The 16,574-nt window shown below is 40.0% G+C and overlaps 1 long non-coding RNA gene across 1 annotated transcript; it reads left to right on the top strand.

Annotated features, from left to right (window-relative positions):
• Positions 1-1,736: 1,736 nt before the first annotated feature.
• On the top strand, positions 1,737-16,172 carry LOC118978624 (uncharacterized). The gene is made up of 3 exons (XR_005064758.1): positions 1,737-1,822; positions 3,366-3,620; positions 16,053-16,172. It is a non-coding gene; the product is annotated as an uncharacterized LOC118978624 (long non-coding RNA).
• The last annotated feature ends 402 nt before the right edge of the window (positions 16,173-16,574 follow it).

The raw sequence follows: 16,574 nt of genomic DNA on the forward strand, positions 1-16,574 counted from the left end.
GGCAATCCTTTCATACCTGGTTCACCTGCCTAACTCTATCCTTATTTGCTACGATATTTGGTTACAAACTGAATTGTAAAATATAACATCAAAGTTAACAGTGTGAATTGAGTGTTAGGCTTGATAAGTCATGAAATGGAGATGGTTTATGAGTGCACTGAAAAGAAAGAGAAGAACTTAAGCATAAAGTAATAATGAGTTGTGTCAACTAAAAGACACAGGGAAGAAAAGAGAAGGCAGTTTGAAGAATAGATAATCCATGTGGCAGAGAGCTAATTATCTTGACACCTCATCTTCCAGGGGGCTAACACTAGTTCACTTGCTGAAAGTCATCTAGCCGAGCGTTGCCGAGATATTTTTAAACATGCCATTTTCATAATCCAGCCATGTCTACGTGTGATGGTCAAACCCTTGAGGACCAACCATTAAAGCAAAATATGAAATACTCTGTTCAGCTCTGTGCTTTACATACTGGGAGGTTATTAGCAATAATAAGCCCTTTTCCATCATTCGAACAAGTTCCTGAAACTTGCAGCTAGTACTTTGAGGGACAGTAGCACCCTGAGTGATCACCCCCTACTTTATTTTGTGTCCTTATTTTTGTCTGATTGGATTTAATGGCTGTGGAAAATGGTCCAGGCAGTGGTGTTGAGGGATATTGGAGGAATAAAAATAAAAATGATGCCTAGGTAGGATTCTAGTTTCAGAACTCCGTCTAATTGGCTTTGTTATCTTGGTCACTTAGAAAAATTAATAGAGTTACATTGTTTCAGGTACTTTACGTAAATTAGCTCATTAAATTCTGCCACAACTCTATGAAATAGGTTCTGTCGTTATTCGTCTGTTTTATAGACGAGGAACTGAGGAAGTACCTTGCCCAAGGGTACACGGGAAGCAAAGCGGAGAGGTCAGATTTGCACCTGGCTTTCTCTCCCCGCAGGGCTCAGGCACTCATGGTCCTTGCTATGCGGCATCTCTGAGCTTGTCAGCAATGACCACATGGAGACAATGGACTGGACACTGTGCTGCCATGGCTGAGGGTACAGCGTGGACCAAACTCACTTGGCCCCTATCCTCGCAGCCCTCACAAATTCAACAAAAAAATTTAAGTTGCTCAAGAATCTCAGGTGCGTTAAGAGCACTGAAGAAGAAAAGTTTTTTCCTTTAGGTTTTTTTTCTCAGAAAAAAAACTAGGAAAGAAACTTATATGATCTCCCTTCCAACTCTACTATTTTATTCTCTTCAGAAATTTACAACCCAAAATAGAATGTGAGCCAACAGTACAGATCATTAGACCTACAAAAATGTGGTTTGGCCCGTAGAGCTTATGCTTGTCTCTTAGTCCCATATTCTCCAATGACAACGACCTTCCTTCTTTCTTTAGGCCATTTCTGAAGCTCCAACTAGGTTTGTTCTAATCCACACCATTTACAGAATGCCACCGGGTTGACCAGAATGCACCCATATATCGTCNAGTTTTTTCCTTTAGGTTTTTTTTCTCAGAAAAAAAACTAGGAAAGAAACTTATATGATCTCCCTTCCAACTCTACTATTTTATTCTCTTCAGAAATTTACAACCCAAAATAGAACGTGAGCCAACAGTACAGATCATTAGACCTACAAAAATGCGGTTTGGCCCGTAAAGCTTGTGCTTGTCTCTTAGTCCCATATTCTCCAATGACAACGACCTTCCTTCTTTCTTTAGGCCATTTCTGAGGCTCCAACTAGGTTTGTTCTAATCCACACCATTTACAGAATGCCACCGGGTTGACCAGAATGCACCCAGATATCGTCTTCTTAAGTCTTCACAAAGTCTTGAGAGGTGGATGCTGGTCCTTCCATTTTATAAGTAATAATCATGTTTACTGAGCACTCTGTTATGTGCTAGACTCTGAGCTAAGAACTTCATATACTTTATTCAACCAACTTTCTTAACAACTCTATAAGTAAATATCATGATAGACATCAAGGAAGTCAAGGCTAAGAGAAGTATATATATTGTCTAAAATAAACAGCTGGGACAGGGAGGAGCAGAAATTGTCTGCTCCATAGCCTGAGCTCATGCCACCTTGATGGGAGGTATGGCTTTCCCAAGGTCATGCAGCCAGAGAAGGACAATATTAGAACTTGAACTTGAGCCCTTTGTTCTTTCATCCATAACCCAGAAACCTCTTATACTTTGATGTGCTTCTGCTTCTGGTGTTTGGGCACATAAACTACTGAAAAGATATTAAAAAAAGAAAAACTCAAGTATAGATAAATATATCTATACTTGAGGAATATTGAGGAATATACCCTACTGTATTGAGGAATATACCCTACTGTATTTTAAAATGACATATGGCTATCATTAACTTGTTTTTTTTTCTTCTGTGAACAAAGAAGGTTTGTATTTATAAGTCAGAATCATTAGGAAAAGTACTTCTCATGTATGACTAGAGTTGATCCCTGCCATAGTCTCATTCAGTTTTTGACATATTTATTATTGTGACAATAAAAGTCAAGAAATGCAGAAGCATGGGACACAGACATGCCAAAATTAACTTCTAATGTAGTCAGCGAAAAGAAACCGACTTTCAGGCCAGTACAGTCATCAAATGTAGACATTGCCCAAGAAAGTAGGTTTTTGACACATTAATCCTTTACATGCCTCTAGGTTTTACTGACTCAGTCTTGCACCTCCTAAGTTCTTAGGAGGAAAGAACCTTTGGAGTCTTTCCATAACATAAAATTGATAGGAGAATAATATGGACATGAAATAGTTTAATCTATAAGTGGCATGTAATGCTCTTCAAGGGATACCGCTGCCCACATTTTGAAATTCCACCATAAATGGGAAAAATCTGGCTAATTTTAAGCAATGTTAATCTTTAAAATATTGGAATTTAAGGTTTCAAGAAAAATTTGCTTATTACAAAGTTACCTGTCCTTGGGATAAAAGCATAGGCGAGAAAACCAGAGAGAAACAAAAACATAAGGACTTGGGCGCAGAGAGAAGAATTAAAAATCAGGTGAGAGAAATGGGGTAACTGCAGACCAGGTTTCGGAACAGCAATTTACTTCCCAGTCACTAGATGGGGCTCACTAGTTGAGCTTACTTCCCTTCCGGATTGGCGTATCGTGTCAGACAGTTTAACGAATCCAAGTGGGATTTGGGTTCTGCATTTTAAAAGATAAGTTACTGGAAAGCATTCAACGGGCATCCTAATAAGATTGACTTTTTCTGTTGGCCACAATACTCTTATTGAGCAAAGCTAGCTTTATCCCAGTTTAACATGAAATAGGTCACTATTAGAAAAAGACAGCTTTATTGTGTTTGTATTTGGGATTAACGGATAAAATAAATAGTTCTTTTCTTCCCACAGGGGTTGATGAGCCAGCTTTATTCTAAATGACTGAAGACTTCTGTTCTTCTCAACACACACACAGTCCCCCAATTAAGAGCCGCAAATAAGATTATAGGCCCTGAATAAGTCTGAAAAGGCCCTTTTATGATCAGAAAGTTTGTGTGTGGGAAGTGGAAGCGGCAGTAAATGCTCGCTGTGGCTTTGGCGACCCGACCGTCTCTCAAATCCTCAGCTGAGGGCTCTAAAATGATAAAATCAGAATTATCGAAAACAGTAAGTGTGCTCCATTTCTTTCTTTCATTCTCTCTTGAAAGCCTTCACATTAAGCTGCAGAAACAAGCCAGTGGTTTTTATTTTAGCTGGCATAGTTTGGAAATAGTGTCACTTATAGTTCAAAGATTGTTAGAATCAAAGTGAAAATAATTTCCATTAAGGGGTGAAGTTAAAATGGCCTTGTCAATACAGGGCGTTCTCTATTTTCATTTTAAACACTTTGATGATTCCACTCTAGCACCACTGTACATGATATTTTGTTAAATACTGTTGAATTTGACATATTAAGCTTCCTGTGAATACACACAGTAGCAATTGTACTCCTCTAACCCTCCAGATCAACCAGATGCAAATGGATGTTTCCTGGATGAATAAATGATCCCCCCACCATGCACTGAAGGACCCAGTCAGATGCGCCCCGAACAGCCTCCCAAAATAAGATGCGGCCATGTGGAGCGGAGGTGGGGGTGGGTTTGGGGCAACACAGCTTCCTCTGACCTAAGACGGGAAGGCAACGCAGGCTAGGGAAAGAGTTTGAGGGGGAAGCAGCACTTCTAGACACCCTGACAGAACCACATCTAATCTTCGGCTCAGGCCTTTCCACAAATATATTTTGGGTGCTTTACATATGTCCACCACTGTCCTGGCTGGTGTGGCTCAGTGGTTTGAGTGCTGGCCTGTGAATTGAAAGGTTGATGGTTAGATTCCCAGTCAGGGCACATGCCTGGGTTTCGGCCAGGTCCCCGGTTGGGGGCAAGGGAGAGGCAACCTATTGATGTATCTATCTATTGCACATCGATGTTTCTCCCCCTCTCTTTCTCCCTCCCTTCCTCTCTCTAAAAATTAATAAATAAAATCTCTAAAATGAAAAAAAACTATATGCCCAGTACTGTCCAGAAACTGATGATGCAACAGCAGACAGGACATAGACCCTGCAGTTAGGAACCAACATTCTAGCGACTTCTTAACTGTGTGACCCCGTTGTATCATTCTTTGCTGCACCTTTCTCTCTAAAATAGGTATAATAATACCTACCTCCCAGGCTAGTAGGCTGGAAACAATATAGCTAGAGCAAAGTCATGGAGACCTAGGAGGCACTCAAAAAATAGTTCATCAATGAATGAATACACCTGACAAATTAGGGACTAACTCTTTGTTCCTAGTTTCCTAAACTTTAAAACCCACGAAACAAAATTAAATTGTGGATGCCATCTCCTGACATTTTAATTTTGCATGCACACGCCACCCTTCAGAACCACTGAATATTTCAGGAGTGAAATGGACCTTGCTGGGCTTTCCTTTTTCTAGCTTATATTGTGAAAAAGAATTACTATTCAGATATAAAATTTGGGAACAATATCAAATGTGCTCTTTTAAACTACACTTTTTCTACTCTAGCCCTATCTGATCCAGAAATTCAGACACAACATCATGATTCTAGCAGTCATGTGACTGAGAGGACTGTCGTGCCCAGGTGGAACCATTCACTTTATGTCACGGCAAAGCACAATTTATAGCAAGGGATAATGCCAGGGTTCTCCTGGCTGCACAGTAAAGTCATATTGAGGCACTTTATAAAACACTTAATGCCTCTGATGTCTTGGCTACGACACCACAAACACAGAGAACGTAAGCATAATAAACCATAAAACTAAATTCTTCATGAAACTAAAATTCTTCCATACGGGAAAGGAAACAACAAAATGAAAAGGAAACCTACAGAAGGGAGGAATTACTTGCAAACCAGATATCCAGTTAGAGGTTAATATTCAAAGTATGTAAAAAACTCCTATAACCTCTGCAAAAACCCAAGTAATTCACAAAAGACTTAAACAGACATTTTTCCACAAAGGACATATGAATGGCCAACAGGAACATGCAAAGGTGCTCAACATCACTCATCACCAGGGAAATGCAAATCAAAACCACAATGAGACACCACATCACGTCTGTCAGAATGGCTATTATAATACAACAAAAAGAAAAGTCAGAAAATAATAAGTGTTGGTGATAATGTACAGAAATTAAAACCTTGTGCACTGTTGGTGGGAATGTAAAATGGTGCAGCCACTATAGGAAACAGTGTGGAGTTTCCTCAAAAAAATAAAAAATAAGGCTACTATGTGATTTAACAATCTTACTTCTGGGTGTTTATCCAAAAGAAATCAGGATTTTAAAGAAATATTTGCCCTCCAATGTTCGCTGCAGCAATGTTCACAATGGCTAAGATGGAAAGAAATCTTCAGTAATGGAGGAGTAGACACAGAATATAGGTGTAGACTTACAATGGAATGTGATTCGGCCCTAGAAAACATCTTCTGCTACAACACAGACGAAACTTGAGGTCACTGTGCTAAGTGTAACAAGCTAGTCCTAGGACAAACACTGCACGAGTCCACTTCTATGAGGTATCTAAAGAAGTCAGACTGATAGAAGGTGAAAGTTTGGTGGTTACCAGGATGACAAAGAGAGAGAAATGGGGGGTTGCTGTTCGATGAATATAGAGTTTCAATGTAAGATAAAAAAGTTCTAGAGAACTGCTATGCAGCAGTGTGCGTACAGGCAACAATCCTTTACTGTACACTTAAAAATCTAAGAAGGTAGACTTCAGGTTGTGTTTTTTTATCTTAAAAAACTCCCAAACAAATAAACAAACAAAAACAATGCTCAGCTCTACTCTAACTAATTAAATCAGAATCCCTGGGTTTGGATGACATTGTTTTTACCTTCTTCTGTGCACATTAGAGAGCTACATGCCACAGGAAAGTCTTCTTCATAAAGCTACATTACCTTATTTTTTCTAGTCTTCATACCCTTACCCATATTTGTTTCCTAATAACCATAATACTTAATAATACCTATTTTGATCAATGGTGCCATCGTCATTTAAGTTACCTGACCTGGAAACCTGGGTGTCATCTCAAACCCACCCTCCCGTATCCAGTCATTAAAGACTTAATTCTACATCTTAAAGATTTATCCATCCACACACATATACACAACTATCACAATTTTAGAATGTTTTTTGTCTTTTCTACAATGAAAATCTAATTACATTGCTCTCATCTTGGAAAAATTTCAACCAGTAGCCTTAGCCTTGAAAATGTCATTTAAGCCAAAGCCAATATGCCCTTTTAGCTTACTCTACCTACTAAAATAGTGTATTTTAGATCCCTATAATGAACATTTCTTTCTGAGTACTAATCAAATCGGGGTTCAAGTTTAGAGTGGCCCCTGATCTTCTAAATATGGCAGTGGGTCTGGATATGGCAGTGTGAGTTATCCCAGCTCCCCACAATCTCACTGGCCTGCACCCCCAGCCTCATGTTCACACTCAGACAGTGCCCCATCATTGCCAGCCTACCCTCAGCTTCTCCAGTGTGCTGTCTCTCTCTGGCCTTTGAACACGTGCACGGGCTGTTTACAACCTCTGCAAGACCTACCTCCCTGCCCAATTCCTCTTCAGACTTCAGTTTTCAGCTAACATATTACATCAGCTTAGCACTGGGGAGAGGACACTCACAACAGCAGACAATATAACAAACATGGCAGGTGGTGCCCAAGGGCTTTCGAGCCTGTGCACTTTCACGTCCAAGGCTGGTATTCGAAGCCAATCTGGCTAGTTTAACAGATTATTCAGGACCCACTCGTTCCTTCATTTTTACAGGTTATCCCCAAAGGGAAGGCTCTAGAGGAAATGGCACAAAGCCATGGAATTTTAACTACAAGTTAGAATTACAAATGTGAATAAGCCAAAGTTTGCAAAATTTGCGAAACTGAGAAATCCCTATGAATTTTGCAAGGATGCCAGGAATTGTTGTGAGTAGGTCCACACAAACATGCACACGAGTTATATAACTACAGAAAGCTTTTCTCGCCCATCCCCAGCCACTAAAACCAAAGCCAATATGTTCTTTTTGCCTACTTCCCACTAAAATGGAAAGGCGGGGCGGGTCAAATGAGAAGAGGTAAGCTTTATGTAGCAGATTTTATATCTCTATAATTAATATTTCTTTCTGAGTACTAATCAAAGTGGGGTTTGGAGTGGCCCTTGCTAGTCTAAATGTTGCAATTGATTTGGATATGGCTATTGATTGGCTTTTGAAACTATTATCCATTTGACAACCAGGGAAAATGATCTTTGGATCTGACCTGCCAGATCTGATTCTCAAGAAATAATGAACATCCATTAGAGGGTCCATATATATTAATGAGCAAGAGGGTGTTGAATCTCATACTCTGTAATTATATTCCACAATTGCTTCCACATTTAAAACAAATTCTAATATTATTTGCATGCATCGTTGAAACCCAATTATTTATACATGATGCAATTTTGACTCATAAAAAAAGGAACACTTGTTTTATACTTTTTGAGAAGGGATAAATGCAGTGAATAGAATATAATAGGTCCTCTGAAATTATCAGTTACCAAAAATATTTCTTTTTAATCCAACAAGGCCTGTTAAATAGGAATGTTTGCATTGTTTCATTTGTTTACTTGCTTGTAGTTTTATTCTCATTAAAATGTACAAGTGCAGTGATTTGACCATGACATCAAAATTATGTCCAAATAATTAAAGAAATATTTTCCCATTGGTTGTTAAACTTTCTGGGCTGAAAAGAATGTAAAAGATTATATAAGAGATAGTAACTAACATTACCTTCTACTGAGTAACCATCCCCTTGGTTCTTTGGGAAAAGGAATGGGATGTACTCTTCTCCATCTCTATACAAGTAAAACTTGGAGGGAAGAATTGGCTGTAGTTAGTGAACACCAGTTACATGCCAGACACCATCCCAGGAATTGAGAACACAATGACAAATTTAAAAGGAAAAAAAAGCCTCTCTCAAGAAACTTATATTTCAGAGGGCTACAGTTTAAAATATCACATACAGAAAGTTTTCTACTGTGAACATGCTCTCCACCAACATGGAAGCCAAGGCACTCTGAGCTCTTGCATTAAGTGTAGGAAGGATCGTGAATGTTTCAGAGGTTACAAAAATGTACACATTTTGCAACTTATATGGGAAGGTTAACCTTGCTGACGGATGAAGCCTAGCTGCTCACTTCTTCTGCACGCCTTTCACACCTGGGAGACGGTGGGTTACAAGCACTGGTTCTGGAGTGTTATAAGCGATCTTGGCTGTTTATAGCTTACAACTTTAAGCAAATGGGCGCAGGCCTGCGAACCAGATGTTCACAGTTCGATTCCCAGTCAGGGTACATTCCTTGGTTGCAGGCCAGTTCCCGGCAGGGGCCATTTCCCAGCAGGGGATGCACGAGAAGCAACCATACATTGATGTTTCTCTTCCTCTCCTTCCCTTCCCCTCTAATAATAAATAAATATTTTTTAAAAATAAGCAAATGGGGTGACAACCCCTTGCCTCAGTTTACACTCCTGTAACTTGGAAATAATACTTGACTTCACTCTATAGGACTGTGATGAAGATTAAGTGAATTAATGCTTATAACAGGACCAGGACCATGAAAGGGCTTAATAAATGCAACTATTACTCTCAGAATCTCACTCATGTCTCTTTCAATCCAAAGCCCCCTATATCTTTAGAATTCTGCTCTCGACTCATTGCCAATGGGTCATTTTAAGATTAACTCAAGACATTTCCTGGGTTTGACTTGACAAGGAGAGGAAGTTGGAGACAAAACTCTTCTCACTCTCTGCCATCAGGTTTCAAATTACCTCATTCATTCCTCTTTTTTTCCCAGACTGCTGGCTTTTGGAACTTTAAAGGATTCCATCTTAAAATTCAGATTTCCCTGGGAGAGGCTTCTTCCCGTCTCAAGGAGAACAGAGATGGCAAGTGTGTGGCTCTGTGTTGAGAGGAAGCGAGCGCTTCGCAGCTGCATTTGTAACATTGCATTTGGAAGGAAAAAATTCCTGGCCCAATGCCGCCTTTTCCCCTGATGCCCTGAGAACTGTTGCAGGTCCTTCCCTAAAGCTACATCTGTGAGAGGCAGAACTGGCAGGAACAATTCTCAATGCACAAATGTCTGGGAGGCCAGGCAGATGGAGCGTTCAGGGGAGCGGAGACGGGAGCAGCCAACCCCTCTCTCTTCAGACTGGAACTGCAAGGAAACCCATTGTGAAGCCTAAGGTGTAGACAGGCCACGCATGCTTTTCACTCTGTCTTAGAGGGTTGAGGTGAGGAGCATGCAGCGCACTGCAATGAACACAGAATCATGTGTACGTCTTTTCCACTCCTAATTCCATAAACGTATTGCTGTGGTGGGTAGGTTCTATCCACCAAAGAATAGACAAAATGAAGAAGGTGGTGTTCTGACCAGACCAGTGTAGTCTGGCAGAAATGAAGCACAAATATGAACGTGCAATTTTACACTTTCCAGGAATCACATCTAAGAAAAGGTGAAAGGAAGAGGAGAAGTTAATTGCAATAATTTTTTTATTTAACCCAATATCCAGAACATTATTTCACTGAGTAATCAATAACAAATTATTAATAAGATATTTCACCTGCTTTTTCTTTTTCCATACTAAGTCTCTGAAAGCCAGTGTGTATTTTATGCCTATAGCACGTTGCAAATGGACTGGCCACATTTCAAGCCCTCAGTAGCCGCATGCACCGCAAGGCTACCATTTTGCACAAAACAGGACTAGACCTCGTTTGAAAGTAAGATAAAGCGGAAAACTGCCAGATTGCCAGACCGTGAAATGCCTTCCATCTGAGCAACTGGGACCTTCTGAGATTCATCTTTATAAGTTACAGGCCTTTCAGCCCCACACGGCAAACCCACTCGCTCTCTTTTCTGGTGGCGGGAGGCTGCAGCCATTCCTACCCCCAGCCCCTGCTCCCCAGCATCACCTGGGAAGCAGCTTCCTGGTTGACTTCTCATTTCCAAAGTTCCCAAGGAGTTCAGGGTTAAGACCCTCGGGATAGTAGTCACAGATACTTTGAATTATTTGATACTCTAATTCTTTCTGACAAACAGGCTGGGTAAGGGTGAGGAGCTAAAAAAAGATATATTCTAGATCAACTTTGGGACAAGACAGCAGAAGCAGAGAATGGATTGCTCCATTAATCCCTTGCTAGAGGAAGGGGCAGGAAGTGGATGAGGCCTTCACCCAGCCTCCCATGATTTCCTTCCTCCTAAACCTTCCTACTCAGTCCTCGGGAATCTGCAATTCATGACAGAACTTTCCTCCATCATCCTCCTAGTCACAAGAGTGTCCCTCTGAGGCCGTCTCCCAAGGACTTACCATTCTCCCATACATGCCTCAGGAGATCTTACTGGTCCCTATCAGTTAAAGGTCCCTATCTGAAGGAAACCTTTTACCCATACCTAGAACAGTTGTACAGGAGGTACGTGTATGTTCTTTTAACTCCCTGCAGTTTTCTCTCATTCATGGTATTTCTATTTTGTAACTATTATGAATCTGGGTGATTATAAGATTAACATCAGGCCCTGGCTGGTATAGCTCAGTGGATTGAGCATGGGCTTGCAAACCAAAGAGTTGCTGGTTCGATTCCCAGTCAGGGTACATGCCCAGGTTGTGGGCCAATTCCCCAGGATGGGCTGTATGAGACACGACCACACATTGATGTTTCTCTCCCTCTCTCCTTCCATTCACCTCTCTATAAAAATAAAAATAAATAAAAAATTTTTAAATGATTAACATCAATTTCCCTATCTGTTTCATGTCAGCAGAAGTGGATCTGTTCTGCCACTTTCAGTGGAGATAACTGGAGTACTAGCCCGTCCAGCAACCCAACAACCCTATGGAGTCATTAAAATATTTATATTGCCCCACCTTAGAAAAAGTCAGTCTCAGCCCTCACCCAGATCTTCATTCACTGTTTTGCTTCTCCGCGTTTTGACTCTAAGCATAGACAGTTCGTCTCTGGCTCCTGTTTACGAAACCTTCCTGAAGGTGTCCCCACAGTTGGCAGAGCCCTCTCTGCACTGCGTTCCTTTGTCCTCACCAAGGCCTCCCACCACTAAATGCCTGCCTGTCTCTTCACCTGATATTTCAGAGACTGTTAGGACTTTCCCTCCATCCTATGGGTAAACCGAGAACTCTCCATATTTCCATTGCTATACCCTTGAAGGGAAGGAAGCCAAGCCCCGAAGACCTTATCTTTTATTGGGAACAACAACCACTACACAATCACATGAAAATGCTGAAGGGAAATATTTCCCAGTCACAAGGACAGATCATAAAGGAGCTCGATGGCAAGGCAACTGTAAGCTCACATATTTCATAAGTCAGCCCGGGGTTCATTTTCTATTCTTTCTGCCCTTAGCTATGACTTATCCTTCAAGATGCTGCCAAATGAATAAAGAATTTAGAAAGCTTCATTCAGGCTTCCTATTTTCCACAGATGACAATAAACAAAATGTCCTCCGGAGGCATTTTGGTGGATGGAACATTATTGTGAGAGAGTGATTCAGCCTATTGCCAGGAAGGAGCTCTTGGTTAGAAAGACTTAGAGCCTGACATGGTGATTTTAGATGGTCTCTCTGGCTTCAGCGAGCAACATGAGTCACTGAAAATAATTCTCTCAGCAGCTTAAGGGGTCTCTGATTGCATGCAGGCCCACGTTGGTGAGTGCCAGAACCAGGAAGGATGGGACCTTTTGTTTTCTAGGCTAGGACATGTGCTAGAGAATGTTATGATGAGCAGGGCCTGTTCTTAGAGAGGAGAGCCGAAAATTCTTCTTTGGGTTTTCAGAGAGTCCAAACCAAACCAAACCAAACCAAACCAAACCAAACCAACAAACAAAAAAGTCCCACGAAACAGCTGATTTTATAAAGCATTTTTACATAAGTCTTCTGAAAAGGGGTCAGAACACTTTGGCCATTGCACAGATGGGGAAACTGAGTCTAAAACCTGCTGGGATACTAAGATTAGCAAAGTCAGAACTTGAATCTATATTTTCTTACTTCATCCAGTATTCTTCTCCCTCAACTTTGTTTTTCAATTTAAGGCCACACTTTATTATCTCAGAATGACTATTTGTAGAGGATTGATTCTACAAACACAAAGTGCTATATTTTATTACATTTGACAAGTGACTTGAAAATTATCTTAACCTACTAATATGCTTTAGGAAGTTCACAATTGCTATACCTTTGCTGAAAGGTATAGCAATTATGTGTATTTCTTTTGGAATACAATATTGTTTTTAGAAATGTAGAGACAATGACATAGAACAGGAAAACATAATTACTTGTAACCAGGGTATCTTTTATTGACTATAGATTTTTTCAGCAAGTTGTCCTGAAAAGTAAGCATCAAAGGAGAAGAAGAAAGTGTCTATAAAAAAATACCCTCTTTCATGTAGCTAAAAAGAACAGCATTACAAGAAAGAACTGAATGTGCACACACACACACACGCACACACACACACCTTTTCTTCTTTTCCTCCAGGTCTTAATAAAAAACCCCAAATAGCTTCTGCAAACAGTAGACCATTCCAGGGAAAAAACAGATGCCCAGAGCTCTCTGACTTGATCAATCAAACCCTGGACCTAACTACATAATTGAGCTATTTTCTTTTTATTACAACAGTTCATAAAATAGGGGAATAAAAAAAGAACAAAACCTGTTTGTGATTCTAGCAGCCCAATATAACTGTTTCCATGTTTGCAAATTCCCATCCAGCTTCTCTTAATTTGCATATTTCCCTAAAGTCTCTGAGATGTGGTCGTTTTCTCTGAATTCTATCAAACATTTCAGCAGGGAAGTTTGTTTAAATATCAGCATGCTCTTGGTTCTGTGATGGTCATTTTGTAGTTACTTTGGTAGTTTTTTGGAAGTTTATCTCCTGGGCATAAGTTTTTGCTTCACAAGATATACTCAAGTTACAGAGAACCTATTAATATTGTCCTCAGCTTCCACATACAACCCAGCATTTGGTCAAAATGCAAATTGATGTTACCACACATATTTCATAATAATTTTCCTCTATCGCTCACAAATGACTTTAACAAATAAGGCCCATCATTTGTATTAACTAATTAAAATGTANCAGCATGCTCTTGGTTCTGTGATGGTCATTTTTTAGTTACTTTGGTAGTTTTTTGGAAGTTTATCTCCTGGGCATAAGTTTTTGCTTCACAAGATATACTCAAGTTACAGAGAACCTGTTAATATTGTCCTCAGCTTCCACATACAACCCAGCATTTGGTCAAAATGCAAATTGATGTTACCACACATATTTCATAATAATTTTCCTCTATCGCTCACAAATGACTTTAACAAATAAGGCCCATCATTTGTATTAACTAATTAAAATGTATTATCATTACTTCAGGGCAAAGGATCACCCAGGTGACATTAATAGATGCAGTGTGATAGATGACTGATGGTTTGAACCACTGGATCCTGGTAGCTGGTGTCTGAAAAATGCCAGGGTTCAAGTGATCAAATTCCAATGCAAAACTGGTCATTTTAACAAAGTAACTTAACGTACAGTGTCTGATTTGCATAATCACTCAGCCTCTCTGGGGTAGTGATGTTGAGAGATCAGGGGACTGGTCCTGCATTCCCATTTGTAAGGTTTCAGAGCTGAATGTGTTACTTAGATCTCAAAGTGGATTTTTTACAAAAATATTTGTCAATTGGATTTTTAACCACCTACAATATCTCTCTATTCTATAGGAGTTTCCCACCAGAGTAATAGTCATAGATAAGAGGAAAGAAGACATTTGAATTTGTCCTTGAAAAAAGAAGAATAAACTATAGAAACCCTACTTGAAAATACAACCAAAATCCTATTCAGCTCTTGCTGGCCAACTAAATTCTCTATTATCAATATGCAGGTCACATCTGGGATTTTTCTTGAAAAATCAAGAGAGAATTACTTTTCTAATGACTTTCAGCATAACCTTTCTCAATAAATAGCAGAGAAGACAGATGATAAGTCATACATTCTAAATGTGTTTGGAAGGTAGACTAATTTTCACAACTGAAAACTTTGGAAAGACTCAATATATGGTTTTAGTCCTCTAACTTAAAAAGAAAGTATTCGAAACTTTTTAAAAGATTTTACTTATTTATTTATTTTCAGAAAGAGAGGATAGGAGGGAGAAAGACAGGGAGAGAAACATCAATGTGCAAGAGAAACATCAGCCGGTTGCCCCTCACATGCCCCCAAGCAGGGACCCAGCCTACAACCCAAGCACGTGTCCTGACTAGGAATTGAACCAGAGACCTCTCAGTTCACAGGCTGGTGCTCAATCCACTGAGCCACACCAGCTCGGGTGGTGTTGGAAACTTTTAATGGCTTGTTATGGTTTTCACTTTTCTAAGGAATATGCATGTTTTTCAGCTGCTGCTTTAATCTTTTATGATTATCTTTTAGGTCATGCTCCTTTGACCATTTTCAATTCTTGAAACTTTTATATCATATGTCAAGTTCATATTTCATAGCATCCTCATCTACCCAGTCATCTGTCCCTGGTTCCACCTAGTCTTCTATCTACCAACTCACCCATTCTTCATTCACAGTCCTTCCAGGACACAATGTAAGACACTTACCTTGGCCTCGAGAAACTTAGAATCAACACTCAAGTAAAATTTATGTACCGGAAACTATATATTTCTATAGAGGCAGACTATCCCAGGATAAGTCGCTTGCCATGTGTAAATTGAGAGGTATCTAATTTAAGTAAATTTAGAAATGAAAGAGGAAAAAAAGAACTAGATTATGGAAAAGGAAGTGGAAAATTGGAGGAACTAACTGATCTGACAAAAACATATTGCATTGCTCATTTACCATTGTAGAATAGTCACTGAAATAAAAATTATTGATTAGTAGTTAATTATGATCACATCCCCGCTCTGGCTGGCCTGAGATTACATCCATTTCTAATGTTTAGGTTTCTCAGTTCTACTGGAGAAGAGCTTCAAAGCCTGGACAGTATGAGGAGGAGGAGGAGTGGAATAGGGTAGAGGTAGAATTCCTCATTTATGATGCATGTGTGAAATATTTTCACTCGGAAGTTGTACGTACCTTCTATACAGGTGTTTGGCTGAATTTCCAGTGACCATTTTGTGCAGGTGAAAAAAACCAAAATGCATGAGAAGAAACTGGATTGTATCTACTCTGGGCCAAACCCGGTAGACCCCAGGAAATCAGACTTAAAGGGAAAAAATGTTGAAGGCCCCTTGAGAGAATAGACATACTCTTGAGGCTTTCCTTGGACTTTTCGAGTTTTCAGTTACTTGTTTTTGTTTGTTTTGAATGAGAATAGGTATTTGTAAGAAACCATCTAATGGTATTATGAACAGATACTTCTGTTTTTGTTTCATGCTGGGAAGAAATAACAGTGTCAGGATGGAGCCTGACACTGTTATATGAGATATGGGAAATATGAGACACTGCTTGAAATTCAAGATGGCCATGGCAATTTCATTTTCCTCTAATTTTTAAAATTCTTTTGCAAAGCTGGAGCAAAGGACTTCGGCTGCCTTTGTGACTTATTCGAAGGGACCATCACAGGAGGCAGCTTTTCTAAGGAGTCACATGGAGGAAGAGTCTGACTCCGTGTCACACGTCATCACAGCGTTCCAGAGTTGGTGCTTTCATGAACGAGGTGTGTGGTAACATAGAAACGGTACAGTGCATCCCACGGGGCCATGTCAAGGTCGGGGGGTGGGCTTCAACACCTTCATGCCTTGTTTCTTCTTTTCTCTTTTATTATTATTCAAGTAGAGTTGTCTCCATTTTCCCACCACCACTTTCCCCCACCCCACCCACCTCTCACCCTCAATCCTTCCCCGCTTTGGCTTTGTCCGTGGGTCCTTTATACACGTTCCTTGATGACCCTTCCCTTTCTTTCCCCTATTATCCCCTACCCTGTCCCCTCTGGTTACTGTCCATTTGTTTTTCATTTCAATGTCTCTGGTTATATTTTGCTTTCTTTTTTCTCTCTGCCCTCTTTTTCTGTGTCTGGGCTTTTGGTGTTGT

The sequence above is a fragment of the Sturnira hondurensis genome, unplaced genomic scaffold (genome assembly GCF_014824575.4).
Source record: "Sturnira hondurensis isolate 20B ecotype Veracruz unplaced genomic scaffold, ASM1482457v3 Scaffold0022017, whole genome shotgun sequence".
NCBI classification, from domain to species: domain Eukaryota; kingdom Metazoa; phylum Chordata; class Mammalia; order Chiroptera; family Phyllostomidae; genus Sturnira; species Sturnira hondurensis.